Below are 19,119 nucleotides of genomic sequence, written 5' to 3' on the forward strand. Positions count from 1 at the left end.
CTGGCCATTTGCGATCAACTATTTTCCAAGAAGGTGTATCAGCTGGATGGCGTAAATATCCATCACAAAGTCTTTTTTCGGCATGCCAAGTCAACTCCTTAGATATCTCTTTATTCCGAAACATTCTTTGAAATCTTGGAATAGGGGGGAAGTACCACAAAACCTTGGCAGGAATTCCTTCATTTATCATATTTTTTTTTCCCAACTTCCACCTTGACATCCCGCAAGTAGGGCAATTAGTTAAATCCTCATACTCCTTCCGGTATAAGATACAATCATTAGGACAAGCGTGAATTTTTACATAATCCATCCCTAATGCAGATAAGCTTTTCTTTGCATCATACAGAGATAAAGGCAATTTATTGTCATCTGGAAGTATTTCTCCTAACAAACTGAGTAGGTCAGTGAAACTTTTATCACTCCAACTATATTTGGCCTTCAAGTTGAATAATTTCACAATTGCAGATAACCTTGTAAATTTAGTGCATCCCGGATATAAAGGTGTCTCGGCATCTTCAAGAAGCTTATTGAATTGGGTTGGATTCTCAACATAACTATCATATGCATCATGAACCATATTTATTGGTTCCTCACGAACATATTCATTTGGCCCTACTTGGTCACTTTCATTTTGTGAAATCCCTATCGTAGATCTTTCGCCGTGCCATATCCATGTATGATATGTCATATCTATACCGTTACAATACAGATGTGCCCTGATAGTTTGTATATTTTTCTTCTTTAGATTGCCACATTTTGCACATGGGCAAGATATTCCCATATTCGGATCATTAGTGTTTTCCATTGCAAATTGCAAGAAAGACTCAACTCCATTCTCATATTCACGTGATAGTCTATCCTTTGACATCCAATCTTTGTCCATTCTTTATAACTAATCAATCAACAATGAGCTAATACCTAAAAATATTAACACAAACAATAGTGTGAAACTATAACAAAATATTTAAACAATTAATCAAAATTGTATTTCTACCTGAAAATTTTGACCATACAGGTTTCTCATCAAAATGCAATCCCAATAGCAAATTTCTCACTTGGGGAGATAACCTAGTTATCTATATTATCCATATGTACATGTTTGTTAGAGTCTACGTATAGGTAGTTAGGTACTTTTGCCTTGGTATAAATTGTAGAGTCATATAATATTGGAGCATTCACCAAAACATATTCTCTATTGAAACATGTTAACCTTTAGTTGAAAAATGAAACCATTCCAGGAAAATGCTTGAATTATAACTTATAATAAGCAACTTTGTTTCTTTAGCACTTGAGAATCTGCAACTTCCTCAAAGGGACATCAACATAAGCAACTCAATGCAATAGTGCATGATGTATTAAATCATACTTAAGCCATTAAGCTCTTAGAAGGCAAGTGACATAAATATAACAATAGTAGTTGATATAAATTCAACAAACTGAGTAGGCACAAGTCACTGCCCAGAATTAAGATGAGATAATGCAGAACACAAGTTTTAGATACAATAAAAATGAGAGATATTCTCTGCGCATTAAGGGTACACAATAAAAATAATAGTAGAATAACACTAGAGATTGATTAATTTCAAGTTGCACATTATACCTGACGACAAAGAAAGGCTGGAATGTGAATAATATCTGCAACTTGGTCAACAGCTTCACACTGAATTTGAGAAAAAAGGATAGCATGTTATATGCTTCATGCTATTTTTAAGGATTAATACCTACTGCCAAAGTCTATAGCTAAACGTTTAAAAATTCCAGATTAAATCATGAGAAAATACAATCAGGGGAGGGGGAAAATTGATGCAGTATGAATCCGGCAAAATGGCTAGTTCGGAAAATAATCAAAAATAAACAAAATCTTATTCTAGAGGGATGGAAGAAATTTTACCTTTCTTTCTTCCGTTCCTCCTACTCTCGAATCTGCTCTGCGAGGAAGGAACTAAGATCGAAGGGTTCAGAGGAGTTGAGGAGCCGTGAGAAGATTAGGAAGGGTAAGCTGACTTTGATTGAGGAGATGGGGAAATGCGAGATTAGGGATCTCGACTTGGAGGAGTTGGGCCGGCGTGAGGAGTTTTGCGTGAGGAGTTTGGGTCGAGATTAGGGTTCAGAGGAGATCACGCGGCAAGGAGAGGAGAAGGCGCTCGTGGAGAGGAGAAGGAGAGGAGAAGGCACTCGTGGAGAGGAGAAGGAGAGGAGAAGGCACTCGTGGAGAGGAGTGGAGAGGAGAACTCGTGGAGAGGAGTGGTGAGGAGAAGGCGCGCGCGCGTTGAGGGTTTAGAGTTTAGCAAAGCGAGGGCTGCGAATTTATTTTAAGTGAGTTTAGGGGAAACATACACAACACTTTAAAAAACGTTTTTTAAAAAAATGTTGTCTTTGACCATAAACAACAACACTAAAGACAACACTTCATTAAAAACCGTTGTCTTTAGTAAAAAGTAAATACCATAGACAACGCTTTTCACTAAAAGCGTTGTAAAACAAAGAACGACAACGTTTTTATTAAAAAGCGTTGTCTATTGGGTGTTGTTGAATGCAAAAATTCTTGTAGTGAGTGTTAACTGCAGATAATATATCATACCAAATAACCATACCTAATAAAAATTCAAAATTTTCAAACTCATATGTTGCTAAAAAATTTGCTTCACTTTTTGTTTTAAGGTCATCACTAGTTTCTGCAAGTTTATATAAAGCTTCTTTTATCTGTGGAGCTTGATATTTTATTGCTTTAACGCTTTCAAGATGACTTTCCCAACATGTTTGTGATAATGGTTTAAGAGTTAAATTAGAAACATGGTCTTGTCAAAATTTTCATCATTTTGTAGAAGAAGAAAATAATGAGTAAATGCGTTGTATCACACCACAAAATGTTATAGCACTAGAACAAGAATTAGCCATATCACATAGTACTAAATTAAGACTATGACAACCACATGGTGTATAAAAATCCTTAGAATTTATATCTAACAATCTCTTTTGTACACCTTGTTGTTTACCTTTCATATTAGCCCCGTTATCATATCCTTGTCCTCTTATGTCATTTACATCCAGTTCAATTTTTTTTATTATATTAATAAGTGTATCAAAAAGATCTTTTCCTTGTATCATCTACTTTTAAAAATTTTACAAAATATTCTTCTATTTTGATTGGACTTGTTGAAATATCTACCCATCTTAATATAAGAGACATTTGTTCTTGATGACTTACATGGAGTATAATCAAATATAACTGAAAAGTATTTTACTTCTTTTACATTTGTTCTTGATGACTTACATGGAGTACAATCAAATATAACTGAAAAGTATTTTGCTTCTTTTATTTTTTTAATTATAATATTATTTACTTCTTTTCTAATATATTTATTAACTGATTTTGTATATTATGACCAAAATAATGATTATGAATTTTACCATTTTGAATACGTTTAAGGTGTTCTTGTATTATATGATCAAATTATCATTTCAATTAAACCTAAAAAATTTCCATTGTTATCTTGATAAATTTTCTCATTTGTGCCACGAAATGCCAAATTATTTTTTGCAAGATTTTTAACTATAGCAATAATTCTTATTAATACATTCTTACGATGTTCTTTTTCCTTATTTTTTCTTGTAAATTTTGATCAATGGTTTTATTTTTAAACAATCACATTTCAATATCAAACCAAATATTCATATTTATAATATGTTCACTACTTGTTTCATGACTTTTAAGCTTGACACTAAGATTTTTCCAATCACGACACCCTTCATTTGTTAATTGAATTGTAATTGATTTTTGACTAAATAATTTACAACAAAAACAAAATACTTTATCTAACTCTTTTGAATATATTAACCATTTTCTATCATGTTTTTCTCCGTTTGGTAATTTTCGAATATAATGAATTATAGAAAAATGTCTAGAATTTTCATCATTTGGAAAATAAATATTGATTTCTCTAATTGGACCCTTTTCAACTAATAAATCTATTACATTTGTATTTATATTTTTCCATTGTGTTGGATCATATATATATTTTGAATAATAGTTTCATCAATATTATTAAAAAAATTATCTTCATGATCTATTAAGTCATTTTTTTCTTCTTCTGAATTATAATTATTTTCTTCATTAATATTAATAGTTTGATGAACTTGATTTGTAATCATTAGAAAGTTCTTGATGATTTTTTTTTTGTCCCCTCGGATGGGTCTAGTGGCTAGCACATGAGGTGTTGCCACCAATGAGGTATGGGGTTCGAATCTCGGCAAAGCCGAGGTAAATGTCTCCCTTATGTGCTAGTCACTATTCCAAAGGCTAGTAGCCGCCGATGATTTACCTCCTCCGTGTTGACCCTTGGACGGGTTGGCGGGGGTGCTGGGGGCGAGCGTATTCACCTTTTGCCACCGATTGATATATTTCTTTTTTCTTAAAGTATTATCTTTTGGTGAAAATACAATTAGTTTTTCATTTAAATTTTTAATTATATTATTTTCTGAGTTTTGATTTTGATTATTAATAATAAATCTACCGAGTGAGCCTTTTTGAGATTAAATAAATTCTTCTATTTTCCTTTTTTTTCATACGTTTCATATATCCAGAATCATATTTTTTTCATAAACATATTTATATTAAAATAATATTAAAAAATAAAATATAAGTCCCTATTATTTTATCAAAATAAAATTACTTAGAATTAAATAAACAATAAAACCTGATTTACACATGTAGTTTTAATTTGATGATATTTCAAACTGATTACTGAGTATTACCTGCATAAATATAATAAAAATTTTAAAATATTAAATTCGATTTGAATCGGTTAATTTAAGTAGTTTATATTTCGTATTCTGAGATTGAAAGAATCACCGTGAGACGATGAGGAACAAAAAAAAATACAAATTACAGAGAATGAAACTTAGAGAATGAAAATATGAGCAGGATGAGATTTAGAGAATGAAAATATGAGCAAATCAAATTATGTAGTGGTAGTTTTATAATGGTTGTACAGTGCATTACTGTGCATGGAAATCAAAGCGGCAATCTTCAATAGATAGTTGTACCATGTGCACAGTAGGAAATCGAAGCGGCAATTTCAATTGATGGCGGTACAATGTATATTACTGATTGATGGCGATACAATGTATATTATTGTGCATGGAAATCGAAGCGGAAATAGAAGTTCTAATTAAAGTTAAATTTCAATTATTAAATATATTTTTTAAAAAATAATATTAATAGGCCCTAATTTTATTAGGTCCCTAGACATAGGCCTTATTGGCCTATGCTTTCAGCCGGGCCTGGTCGACAACTCGGTCTCGACTCAATTGGATCAAGTGTAACTCGAATAATGATGACTCAATAGCATGACTAGACTAGCTCGGAAGTAAGCGGATCGAGTTTATCTCACTCTATCACAAATGAAATAAAATCCTATGTCTATCGTAGCCTTAATTTATTAAATTTTAAAGGATATTGTTATGTTTTAAAAATGATAGTGTTTTTAAATGACAAATTTTAAGAGAAAAATGCAATTTCACGAAAATGATGGTTCAATCTGACATTACCCGGTCTAATTTTGTAAAATACAACAAGTCGATCGATCCAACCGACAATTACTCCACCACTGCAGCGTAACGAGTCGAATCGCTGCCTCGATTCTCCCCCAAATCCCAAATCCTACTCTCGCACTCGAGATCAGCAAGATCAAGATCGAGAGTGAGAGCGAGAAGAGCATGAAGGATTCATGGTGGGGATCCTCAAAGGCCTCCTCCTTTCTCACGTTGGCTACGCGACCATCGAGTGTAAAAAGCAAATTTATCATCCCCCTCATAATTTTCTGTTACTGAGTGGATCAGGCAATACTGTTTCTTGTACGATGTCTTGGATCTCATGGTTTGATTCATTCGCTTGTTTCGCTTTTCGATATGTGATGTAGATAGAGGAATGCTGTAGATCGTTGAGGAAGAATTCTCTTGTCCTCCAACGAATGTAAGATTCACAATCATATATGTATGTTTTGGATCTGTGATTTTGAATCAAGCACTTGATGCTCTTGTTGGATAATCTTGTTGCCGGAGATATTGGGAAAATATTCTAAATTGACAAAACCTAAATTTAAACTTATCTATTATGATCTCAAGCTGGTATCGGGATTGGTTTCTGTCAAGTGTTGCTGAATCACCAACTCTGAGTGTCGAGTATGAGTGCCGAGTCGGCTGAGAAGAAGTTGTTGGGACACTTCGAAGCTGAGGAGGGTGTGAATAACTCACTCGCTTCGATGATGATTCGCAATGGAATAGACTCGAAGCAATGCTAATGCCTTGATTTATTTGATATCCACCTCAAACGAGATGACTAATCCAAGGATTCAACCATCTCTCACACATCCACTATGAAAGAGCTCATTCTTGGAAACAATCTGAAGGCGTAGAAGCCTCGTACAAGCTCACACACAAAAATATAAGAAGAAGCTAATACAATATAAAATCTTACAAGATTTACAACAAATGAAACCCTAACTTCTTACTTCTTGCTTGTAGACACCTCTTGATTAACTTGGAAGTGCAGTAACACTTCTCTCTAAGCCTCCAAGAACGGGTGTGAAGTTGTGTGAAACTTTAAGCAAGAACTCTAAATGAAACAGTGCACGAAAAACTCTTTTCTAGGGTTTCTGTTGGCGCCTTAATTGATTAAGCCTCTCCTTAATCGACTACCATATCAATAACCTGTATAACGACTATTTTTTTGAAACTTAATCGATTATCCTAATCGATTAAAGCCTTCCTAATCGATTATTAATCTCTCTATGCACTCGCGAAAACATGCTTAATCAATTACCGTTATCGATTAAGTATGCCGTAATCGATTACGACCCTTTCTATTTCCACGATCGAACGATTTAAGCGATTACCCTAATCGCTTAACTATGGTAATCGATTACCAAATCCTAACTTTCAAACCTAAGTCTAGGGTTCCTTTACTCAACATCCGGTCAAACGTGACATGTTGGGACTCCTCCTTGCCTAGCATCCGGTCAACCTTGACCTACTGAGACTTCTCCACCAAGTGTCCGGTCAATCCTTTGACCCACTTGAACTTTTCTTCTCGTGCCAAGTGTATGGTCAAACCTTTGACCCACTTGGACTTTTCTCCTCATGCTAAGTGTCCGGTCAATCCTTTGACCCACTTGGACTTTTCGCCTCGTGCAAGTGTTCGGTCAGCTTTGACCCACTTAGACTTTCAAATGTCTAGCTTCACTCACCAGGACTTTTCGCCACCTAACTTCACTCACTAGGATTTTTCACCTAACTTCACTCACTAAGGTTTTTCACCCGACTTCACTCACCAAGATTTTCCAACTGTCTAACTTCACTCACTAGGGTTTTTCACCTGATTTCATTCACCAGAATTTTTATTTACCTAACTTCACTCACTAGGGTTTTTCACCTTGTTTCACTTATCAGAATTTTCCAATAACCTGACTTCACTCACCAGGACTTCCCAATTGTCTGACTTCACTCACCAAGACTTTCTAGTCAAGTATCTAGTCAACCTTGACTACTCGACTCTTCTTCTTCTTCTGTCAACCATCTTGTTGGTTTTTCCCTTGCCTAACCTTCGGTTAGGACTTTGCTGGTCAAGTGTTTGATCATCCTTGACCTACTTGACTCTTCTTCACACCAACCTGGTCTGATCAGCAATTACACTAACAATCTCCCCGAACGGACAATTGCACCTGCAACCTCCCTATATTGTCAAAAATCAAAATTCAAACATCAAGACTCAAGCTTAGTCAAACTAGTCAACATTGACTTGGAGAAATTACTCCAACAGAAATCGCAGTACTACCTGAGTTGATGTCGAGTGCAACCGAGTCAGGAATAGAGTGCTCCTGAGTGGATGCCGGGTCGGGAGGCAAGCCACATGAATCATCGAGTTGGGAAATGAAAATGTCGAGTCGGGAAAGATTCCCGATTGCTCGAAAACTGAGACTTTGAGGCCTGCGTTTACAGATTCGTTTCACCTCCAGTTGTGCTTCGAGATTCTCTCGGGTAATCTATTTCCCCGGATACAGCGCCAGACCATGATTGTTACCAAGCGCGGGTGGATCACGGTGAATTGATAAGGTACCCGATTGATATCACGGGTAACTATGTCGAGCAGGTGTACGATAGAGAAAGAGAGTGAGGGGAACACAGGTGGATGGATATTTGGGTCTTTCCTATAGCTTTCGCTGCTTTGTGTTTTGCTCAAGATCTATCCTCCTTATATAGGAGCACCTCTCCTTTGGTTGTGTTAAATGACCAATTAGAGGTCATTTACTGCCATTACCATCGAGATCGAAATGTTAGAAGATGTTACAGATACACCATTAATATCAATTAATGCATACATTATTCACCTGAGCAAGTAATAAATATGTTCATGTGACAAAATGTTGGTTGATCCGCTTGGGCAAATTTTACCCTGGTCCAACATTTGACGCACGCAGATCGTACTCGTACACGAGTCAACTTGATTTAGTGTAATCTACTAATCTGGGTCTTGGATTTGCACCCCCTACGCATCCACACGTGAGAGAGAGCCTCTTCCCATGCATTTTTTCACATTGTACATACATGTGTAATAATATAAACCAACCAACTAGCTCTTGAACTACCAATGGGGAACTAAAGTTCCCATGCACAATAGAGTCCTCTCCCTCCACCTCTTGATTTCCATTCAAATTTTCAACATTTCTTTACTTTCGGCTGCTTGTTCTGATTCCTTTGGAATTTGTTTAGGTTGTGATTAAACTACTATTGGGATTAGCTTTAAGCATGTGGGCTGCTCTTGCATCTCCGTCAAAATTCAAATCAATACATCCGGGTTCTGAAGAAAATAGGTATTTTACTACAGTCACGAATCAGAAGAAAAATTTATCTATGTTTTCTTTTCAAATTCTGATGTCATTATTTTGTCCAGTTCCAACTAATTTTGCACATTATCGTCTTGAAATATTGAGATAAAATTCAATATTTCAAGTGAGGAAAAATCTAATTCAAGATATGACAAATGAGGAAAAACATGATAGATATAATTAGATGTTAAAAAAAAATACTTGGAGCAGAAGATGTCGATGAGTTCATCTTTGTTTCTGTGAGAGAAACCTAAACAATAGAGAGGAAAAAATAGAGAGGAACTGCTCCTATCACCCGAGTCGACAAAAGTACGTGTTCATCTCAATGGGGCGACAATCCACATTTAAAACAAGGGTTAGGAGTAGGGGTCTCTGCAGAAATTAGGAAATAATGGGCCAAGCCTACCCATTATAGCTAAGCCCAATAACATCCTATTAATTATGCTAGTCCACATAAATTATCTAACATTCTCCCACTTGGACAGCATAATACATTCAGATTAATCAACAATATGTGACCATAATAAGATGCCAAAATAAGTCAACACATAACACGAAAAGGTCCAAAATGGAACTATAAGCATCTTAATAATACAGAAAATCACATTCGAAGGAATAATGATATCATGCATTGTAAGATACTTATATCCTGTGACCCAACAACAAAATAGAATATGGATAAATGGGAAAGCCCAACAAAATGACATGCCAAAATTTGAATAAAATGTTATTTCCTAGTAAAATGACCCAAACATCTGCCCAAGATGTCATATAATAACAATAAAATTGAGACTGGGTCCGAAATGTCTCCACAATACACAATATGCCATCACAATATATATACAACAGTAGTTATTATTTGAGCAATATCTCAATATTGTTCAATGTCTCAAATATTATAAATATGAGGTCATAAGAAAACATAAGCATAAACTCCCACTAACCCAAAATATCAAAAGGCCTTACTACACCCATACGGGTTACATGGTCAACAAAAGCTTTAACAGTTATGCCTTTGGTTAGAGGATCAGCAATATTAAGCTCTGTAGGGATATGCTCGACACAAGTTTTAAACTCTTGAACCTTCTCTCTCACAAACATGAATTTTGTGTCAAAGTGTTTGGTCCGCTTTGAGCTCTTATTTTTGAGAGAAAAACTCACCACGACAGAGTTATCACAATATATAGTGAGAGGCCTAGAGATACTCTCCACAAAATCAAATTCAGCAATAAAATTTTTCAACCATATCGCTTGACATGTGGCCTCATAACAAGCTATGTACTCTGCTTCCATGGTTGATGTAGCTGTAAGAGTTTGTTTGGCACTTTTCCAAGAGATAGCTCCTCCAGCTAACATGAATATATATCCAGCTGATGTGGACTTATGATCATCTGGGCAACCTCCATAATCAGAATCAGAATAACCTGTTACATCAAGATGATTTGATCTCCTATATGTGATCATATAATTTTTGGTACCTTTTAGATACCTCAAAATACGTTTTACAGCTTGCCAATGTGCCACGCCAGGTTTACTCAAGTATCTCCCAAGTACGCCCACAACAAAAGCAATATCAGGACGTGTACAAACTTGAGCATACATAAGACTGCCAACTGCAAAAGAATATGGAATTTTCTTCATATTCACCATTTCACTTTCAGTTTGAGGACACTGGTCATTAGATAACTTTTCACCCTTTTGAATGGGCGCAGCACGGTGCTTACAAAATTGCATATTGAACCGCTTCAGAATTCTATCAATATACCCTTGTTGAGACAAACCAAGGATACCACGAGATCTATCACGATGAATCTCAATGCCCAAAACAAAAAATGCATTACCAAGGTCCTTCATATCAAAATGAGTTGTAAGCATTTGTTTAGTGTCATTCAGAAAACCAACATCATTACTGGCCAAAAGAATGTCATCAACATAAAGAACAAGAATGATAAATTTTCTTTCACTCTGTTTTAGATAAATGCACTGATCAACTGCATTTTCCTCAGAGCCAAGAGAACTTACAATATGGTCAAACTTCAAGTACCATTGTCTAGAAGCTTGTTTTAAACCATAAATGGATCTTCTTAATTTGCAAACCATGTGCTCTTTACCACTTTCAACAAAACCTTCAGGTTGATCCATATAGACATCCTCAAATAAATCACCATTTAAGAATGTTGTCTTAACATCCATCTGATGAAGCTCTAAATCAAAATGAGCAACTAAAGTCATCACAACACGAAAAGAGTCTTTGGTAGAGACAGGAGAGAACGTCTCTTTATAGTCCATGCCTTCTCTCTGGTTGTACCCTTTAGCAACAAGTCTGGCTTTGTACCTCTCTATCTCACCTTTAGCATCACGTTTAGTCTTAAAGACCCATTTACAACCTACTGATTTGCAACCTTCGGGTAATACCACTAAATCCCAAACATTATTCTTTTGCATAGAAGCTACTTCATCTTCCATAGTAATCAACCACTGTGAACTATGAGAATCAGAAATGGCTTCATAGAAAGTAATAGGGTCAGAATCCCCAACACTAGTAAACTCATGTTCCTGCAAATAAACAACATAATCCTTAAATCTAGTAGATCCAGTAGATGTGGGAACGCGCTCAGATCGCCTTAATTGAGGCACAACAACATCAGGATTCTGAACATCATGATCAACATGCAGATCAACATTTGCACCAACAGTAGAATTTATGGTTTCATCATGAGTGAGAACGTCTGGCATAGAATTAGGCAAAAGAGCAATGGGTACAGGAATAGCGACGCGCTCTTCTCCGAAGCTAACAACACGTGGCTCCTGAGTTACAATATATTCTAAATCATTTTCAAAATAGACAGCACGATCAGATTCAACAACTCTAGTGGTATGATTAGGACAATAAAATCTAGAACCCCTAGAGCCAACACAATATCCTACAAAGAAACCACTAATCGTCTTAGAATCAAGCTTCTTTATTTCTGGATTGTAGAGCCTAACTTCTGCCTTACAACCCCAGATACGAAAATGTTTTAAAGTAGGTTTTCTCCCTGTCATAAGTTCATATGGAGTCCTTGGAACTGACTTACTTGGTACATGATTTAAAATATAAGTTGCTGTCTTTATGGCTTCTCCCCATAGAAAATCAGAAAGAGTTGAATGGCTAAGCATACATCTAACCATCTCTATGAGTGTACGATTTCGCCTTTCAGCAACACCATTTTGCTGCGGAGTCCCAGGCATAGTATATTGTGCCTCAATGCCACAATCTTGTAAAAACTTTGCAAAAGGGCCAGGATTCCTACCAGTTTCAGTATACCTTCCATAAAATTCACCACCTCTGTTAGATCTAACACTCTTAATTTGTGTGCCAAATTTCAACTCAACAACAGCTTTAAAATTCTTGAAGACATCTAAAGAGTTTGATTTCTCACACAACAAATCAATCCAGCCAAACCTTGAGAAATCATCAATAAAGGTAATAAAATATCTATATCCTCCTAGAGCAATGGGAGTAATTGGCCCACAGATATCTGTATAAATCAACTGCAGTATTCCTTCACTCCTTGCAACTCTATTATTTCTGACTCCAGCAGTAAGCTTACTGGTGTCGGCCTTTTTGCATGTCACAAGGCACCCCAAATTAATAAAGATTGGAACTCAATTAAAATTAAAACAAGTATTGTAGTAACGAGTCCCGAGTCGTATTTTTCCAAGGTTAACTAGTTAGTGTGCGTTAATTCTAGAATTAATTCAAATCGATTTCTCATATCAACAAAGTTCATTAGGCTTTTTCCTCAATCAAGCATTATGGAATCAATTCTTTTAATTAACAATTACAGTAACAAGTAAACTCCAAAACTCAAACACACTTGTAGAAATCGGACTCCATCTAATTCACAATCAATTAACCTAAACAATCAAGCTTAAATAACAAGTCTTCAACTCTCACCCTTATTTAACAAGACATATTGGAGGTAAACAATTAAAAACTCAAGGTTCCATTCATATTCAAACTTAATCTTAGTCACAGCAATTCAGTTGCACAGAATAAGGGATTTGCTAATTCCATGAATTAAAACTAACACTAAATCAAACACTAGATTGCAACCTAATTAGTTAGCTACAATTAATTAACTAAATAAGAGTCAGATTACAAACTAAGTTAGTATCTAAATGTGATGAAATTGCAGAAACCTAAGAGAATCAGAGTTGCAAATGAAAATCAGAAATGGATTTTTTGCATAAGAAATTCAAACAAAATGAAATGGAAAAGAAGTAAATCGGATCTGAAGATCTGAGCTAGTTTGAGACAAATCAAAGACAAAATAAAGACAAAACAAAAACCCTAAACATTCCTCAACCAAATCCCGTAGCAATCTTCTTCAATCTGCCAGGAAACCTCCAAAACAGAAGTGCTCTCGGAAACCTCCTTTCAAGCACCCAACAAACAATTCCCGAGCTTCCAGCTATTACCAGAGAACGTTCACAGATCCAGGAAACCTCCTTTCAACTCACATCCAGTTGGTAACCTCACAATCCGAAGAAACAGAGCAAAGGTTCTGTGATTTGCAAAGCTAAGTAAATTGATCAGATCTACTTCACCTCGCTGTGGAATGACGGTTGGAAAGAAATCAGTAGCTCCCGAGAAACCTCCCTGAAGCTCTGGTGGATGCGAAAAATGCCGATCGGGAGACCTCCCTTCAATCAGGTACGCGGCAATGGAACAGACCCCAAAACGCAATCTGGAAACCTCCTCAATCGCTCTCTGCCCTCGGAAGATGAACGCCGGAGCTCAGTGGTCGTCGTCGGTGAAGAAGAAGAAGCCACCGGATTGGGAAATTGGAATGGGAACTGCGGCGCCGCAAGGAAGAAGAAGATGGCATTGTAGCAAAATCGCGAACACGCCGAGCCCCCAGCACCGTAGCTTCTCACGCGGCCTTTTAAATCTCCTCAGATTCGATCCAATGGCTGAGATACTTCGGATCTCGATCAACGGTGGAAAATAACCTAAAATCCGATCCAACAGTACTGATCTTCATCTACGGTCCAGATCTACTCCTCATTAGGTCGGATGGACCAGATGCTTGACGGATGGCCCAGATCTCTCCAATCTTCAACGGACGGTCCAAATCGATCCAGGTCTTGATCGCCTCATTTTGCCCTAGATTTGAGCCCAAGTGTGGTCCAATCTGATCGGGTCCATGACCCTTTTGATGCCTACAAAATAATAAACAAATATTAGCACCAAAATACCATGAAAATAGGCTAATTACAATTAAATCCAAGATCACATGCAAATTATGAAATGCAATCTAAATGTGAGATTATGCTGTGAATAGTCCAATAAAAATATGCATTATGAATTAAAATAATGTAGCAAAATCATGGTTATCACTTACCCTTTACACAATCAACACAAGTATTGAAATCCGAGAAGTCCACATTATGAAGAATATTCTCCTTGATCAATCTCTCCATCCTTTCTCGGGATATATGTCCCAACCTCTTGTGCCACAACATAGAAGAGTTCTCAATAGCTCTTCCACGCTTTTGCCCAACAACATTATTAATATTGGAATATCGTTGTTCAGTAGAAAGAGGATCAAGAGTTAACATATACATGTTATTCAACTTGACACCATAACCAACAATAACAGATGCAAAATATATGATAACTTTGTTTGAACCAAAATGGAAAGAGTAACCACAATCATCCAAAACAGATATTGAAATCAAATTTCTTCTCATAGCAGGTACACAAACAGTATCTTGCAAAACCAACTCATGTCCACCACTTAATTTCAAAACAACTATTCCTATGTGCTCTACTTTGACACTCATTCCATTTCCAACTGCAACAGACACCTCCCCTTCATTTGGCCTTCTCCTGGTTTTGAGCTCCTGCACAGAATTTGCAATATGAATTGTTGTGCCAGAGTCTAACTACCAAGTATGAGAAGGTACATCTACAAGATTAGATTCAAAGCACACTAAAGCGAGACGAATACCTTGCTTTTGCTTCTGCTTCATCTCTAGCCACTTCTTAAACTTAAAACAGTTAGATTGTTTGTGCCCGAACACATCACAAAATTTGCAATTGCCATTAAATCTCTTTTTAACTCTAGATGGTTCACTATCTTCATGAACTACAGAAGGTCCTGATTTATCATTCCATTTTTTCTTGAATTGAGGCTTGTTATTCTTAAAATATTTTTTCTTTTTGTCATTACTCTTATGACAAACCAACTGAACAACTTGAGCCTTACCCTTCTTCATATTTTGCTCCTCTTGATTAAGAATGGCTACAAGTTCATCAATAGTCCATTCCTCCTTTTGTGCATTATAAGAAGTTTTTAGAATATCAAATTCAGAAGGAAGAGAGTCCAATATTTGCCAGACCAAAAAATCACTTCCCAATTCCACTTTCATGGATTTCAACGTGTTGTACCAATTGGTGAGCTTCATAGCATGCTCACGAACCCCCGACACACCATCATATCTAGTCTTTGTCAGTAATGAAAGATATGAAGCCTTTTCCGTCTTATCAAATTTCTTGAATTTCTTGCCTACAGACTCAAGAAACTCCTTAGCACTATTCGTCTCAGGGACATTATCTTTGATGGTCTTATCCATAGTGAACTTCATGGTCATCAGACATACTTTATTAGAATGAGCCCATTTTTCATGTTTTGTTATAACAGCAGCGGAAGATTCAGTTGTGGGAACATCAGGCTCATTCTCAGTAAGGGCAGCATCAACATTAGAAATGGCAAGGAATAACTTAACAGAGTCAACCCAGTCCTCATAATTGGTTCCATTCAGCTTTGGTAAAGAGTTCATACTCATAGGCAAAGTTGGAATTTAAACATTAATGGGAGATTATTGTCGAGCATATCCAACAAAAGAAATAGAGCTTATGACCACAATAAAGTTATCTCATGCAAATGCAATCCCGCCGAAGGCTCCCGAATTACAATGCATAAATTAATTCTCACATCACATAAAATAATTATATTCTTAAAGTTAATATCGAAAGGATATTGAAAACTTTAAAATATAATTACCAATCATTAGAACTATATCAATAAAGACAAACCGATAGGGTAAGTGCATTATTAAAATAATTCCTAATGTCACATTAATAACAATTTTCCAACAATAATATTTTATCATAATCCGTCTCGCGAAGGCGAGCTCACAACTATGAAAAAAATATCAACAACAATACAAAATTGGTCTTAAATTTAAAAGACTTCTTTTAAATTATTCTGTGGACTATTGCAGTTAAAACTGAAGAAGATGGTTCTTCCATCAAGCGCCGTGCTAAATGCGCACGATATAATTTATTTATTTATTTATTTTTAATTTTTTTTTAAGATTTATAATTATGTTATAATTATAAATACGATGTTGACGAAAGCCATGATATTAAATATTTATTCGATCGTGAATTACTGTTTAATAAACGTTTAAATATTTAATCTGCTGTCAGGAAAATATCAAAAGGGGAATCATATTATTTATATGAATAGATACAAGTGATGTGAAGGCAATCATGTTCTTCATGAAGGTCACGGAGGAACTCGCCCAATGGCCGGAGATGCATCAAATCGCAACGCGATGATTTTCTCCAAATCACAAAATCAATTTAGGGAAAAGAATTGATTGAAGAAGGAAAAACTCATTGTCATATTAGAATTAGTTAACCTTGCTCTGATACCAAATGATAATCTACAAAATCTAATTCAAGATATGACAAATGAGGAAAAACACGATAGATATAATTAGATGTTAAAAAAAAAAAAATTACCTGGAGCAGAAGATGTCGATGAGTTCATCTTTGTTTCTGTGAGAGAAACCTAAACAATAGAGAGGAAAAAATAGAGAGGAACTGCTCCTATCACCCGAGTCGACAAAAGTACGTGTTCATCTCAATGGGACGACAATCCACGTTTAAAATAAGGGTTAGGAGTAGGAGTCTCTGCAGAAATTAGGAAATAATGAGCCAAGCCTACCCATTATAGCTAAGCCCAATAACATCCTATTAATTATGCTAGTCCACATAAATTATCTAACATTATCGTCTTGAAATATTGAGATAAAATTCACTACTCTAACTATGAAATAGTATTAGTTTGTGGAACTAGCATGAGTTTGGTGTTTTCCTTCAACTAGATTGCAAGATATTACTTTTCCTGACCAATCTAGATTTTTATGAACTTAAATACCTTGTATATAAACAGAAATTGCCGTAGAGAAAGTATCAAAATGCATATCTTTTTAAAAATTATTTTTCAGAATTGTAGGAGATTTTCCCCATATTTTAGATAGACTTATTCTCTGTAATTATTGGATAATTAGCACCATATTTGGATATAATTGATCTCGTAACTGTAATAGAATGAGTCTCATATTTCTGATATAAATATCTCATTCATGTACTATGAATGAAACATCAAGAAATCTATTTCTTCTTTCCAATACTCATTTGCCATAGTATCACATCCAAACCTATTTAATCCGCTTAGTGGTACATGATAGTTTCATGTGACTAAGAAACATCCCCTCCTCCACTACTCTACTACTGCAACATCTTAATTTTCGTTTCAAATCTCTTGATGTTCAACCCAAATTAATTTCCCATGTCAATAATTCTTCTGTTGAATTAAGGATTGTGTGTTATCAGTTGTATCGATAGATAATTCTCCGTCACCTTAGGATCCCACGAAAATGCTTGGATCATCCATAGGATAGGAGTCTTTCGATCAAGTGGAGGCAATCTAAAAGCCTTTCATTGATAGTGCATTTATTCTGGGAAAGGCACAGCATCAAATCAGGTTTTTTTTTTTCCTATGAAAGGTGTTTGTATTCTTTTTTTTAAAGAAGGGGATTTCATGAGATTGTACATCCTATGATTACGTTTGATTAAGTGTAATATAATCGAATTTGTAATATAATCTTGATTATATTACTATGTTTGGTAATATAATGTATGTAATCTTTGATTACAAGGGTGATTATATTCTTTTGTTTGATATCAATTATTTTTTATAAAAATATAATTCATATTATTATAAAATGATAAAAATATTCTGCGACTTCTACCAACGATCGCTGCACCTCTGTCGGAGCTTGCGGCCGTCGACGGTTGGCGACCGGCGGCAGTGGTCGACGACCTGTGGCGGTGGTCGACGACCTGTGGCGGCGGTCGGCGACGGCCGACGACCGACGGCCGGCAGACGGTGGTAGCGGCGGTCGACGACAGGCAGCGGCGGTCGGCGACCGGCGACGGGCGATGGCGGATGGGCGGTCGACTGACGATGGCTAAGTAGGGATATATTCGACATTCAAATTTTGATTAAACTGCGACCTCGTAATATAATCAGATTACATAGTATTTGTTTTATATTCCAGATTATAAAATTTCACTATCTTTTATAATCAAGATTACATTATTAAAATTAAAACAAATAAAATAATCAACTTTATAATATAATCCTAATTATATTACAAGCCAAAATACATTCTAACAAACATAGCCTATATATCTACTGTATATCTCTATTAATCACGTATAAATTTCTTTAGAAAAAAATGATTGTGTTGGACAGTTGGATCGACCATTATCTCGGTGCTCGTGCCGGAATCTTAGTAACATAGCTATTTGTTATTTATCTACGATGCTTATAATAAATCGGTAGTAAAATGAATTGTAAGGTTGTGTCCATACCAGCCAACTTGGATTTCATCATCTTCAATCACCGTGGCACAGTGTTCCCATCCAACACATAGTTCAAGTTGAAAAAGTAGGATCTTTTAGAGACCACGAAGAATCCAATGATTTCAGCTGTCATCAGACTCCACATAACTCTCATATCGGAAACATCCGCGGGGCTTAAGATTTTGCCTTTTGAAGTTTTGCTTCGTTGCTATCTAGTGTTAAAGCCCAACATGTTTTGAATCTTGATTAGTTGCTGTTGCCATAAGTGTAGTTTTGTCATCGATATTATGAAACTGAATCCTGTGTGTCAAACGTTGCATATGCTTTGGAAGATTTAGTTTGGTTAGAATTTCTACAAGTTTCAAAGATTAATATTTGATTTCAAAGATCTGTATTTTTGTTTGAATATTTCTATGAAATCCAAGATTATTATTATTCATCTGTTGTATGTTAAAATAAATAAATTAAAATTTAACTGATTTAATAGAAGTTTGTTTTAATGACAAGTAAATTTGAACAAAT

At 35.7% G+C, this 19,119-nt stretch overlaps 1 pseudogene; it reads left to right on the top strand.

Moving 5' to 3' along the window:
• The first annotated feature begins 5,085 nt into the window (after window positions 1-5,085).
• On the top strand, window positions 5,086-18,668 carry LOC122048817 (annotated as a pseudogene).
• Window positions 18,669-19,119: the final 451 nt, after the last annotated feature.

This window comes from Zingiber officinale, chromosome 2B, assembly GCF_018446385.1.
Source record: "Zingiber officinale cultivar Zhangliang chromosome 2B, Zo_v1.1, whole genome shotgun sequence".
Taxonomy (NCBI): Eukaryota; Viridiplantae; Streptophyta; class Magnoliopsida; order Zingiberales; family Zingiberaceae; genus Zingiber; species Zingiber officinale.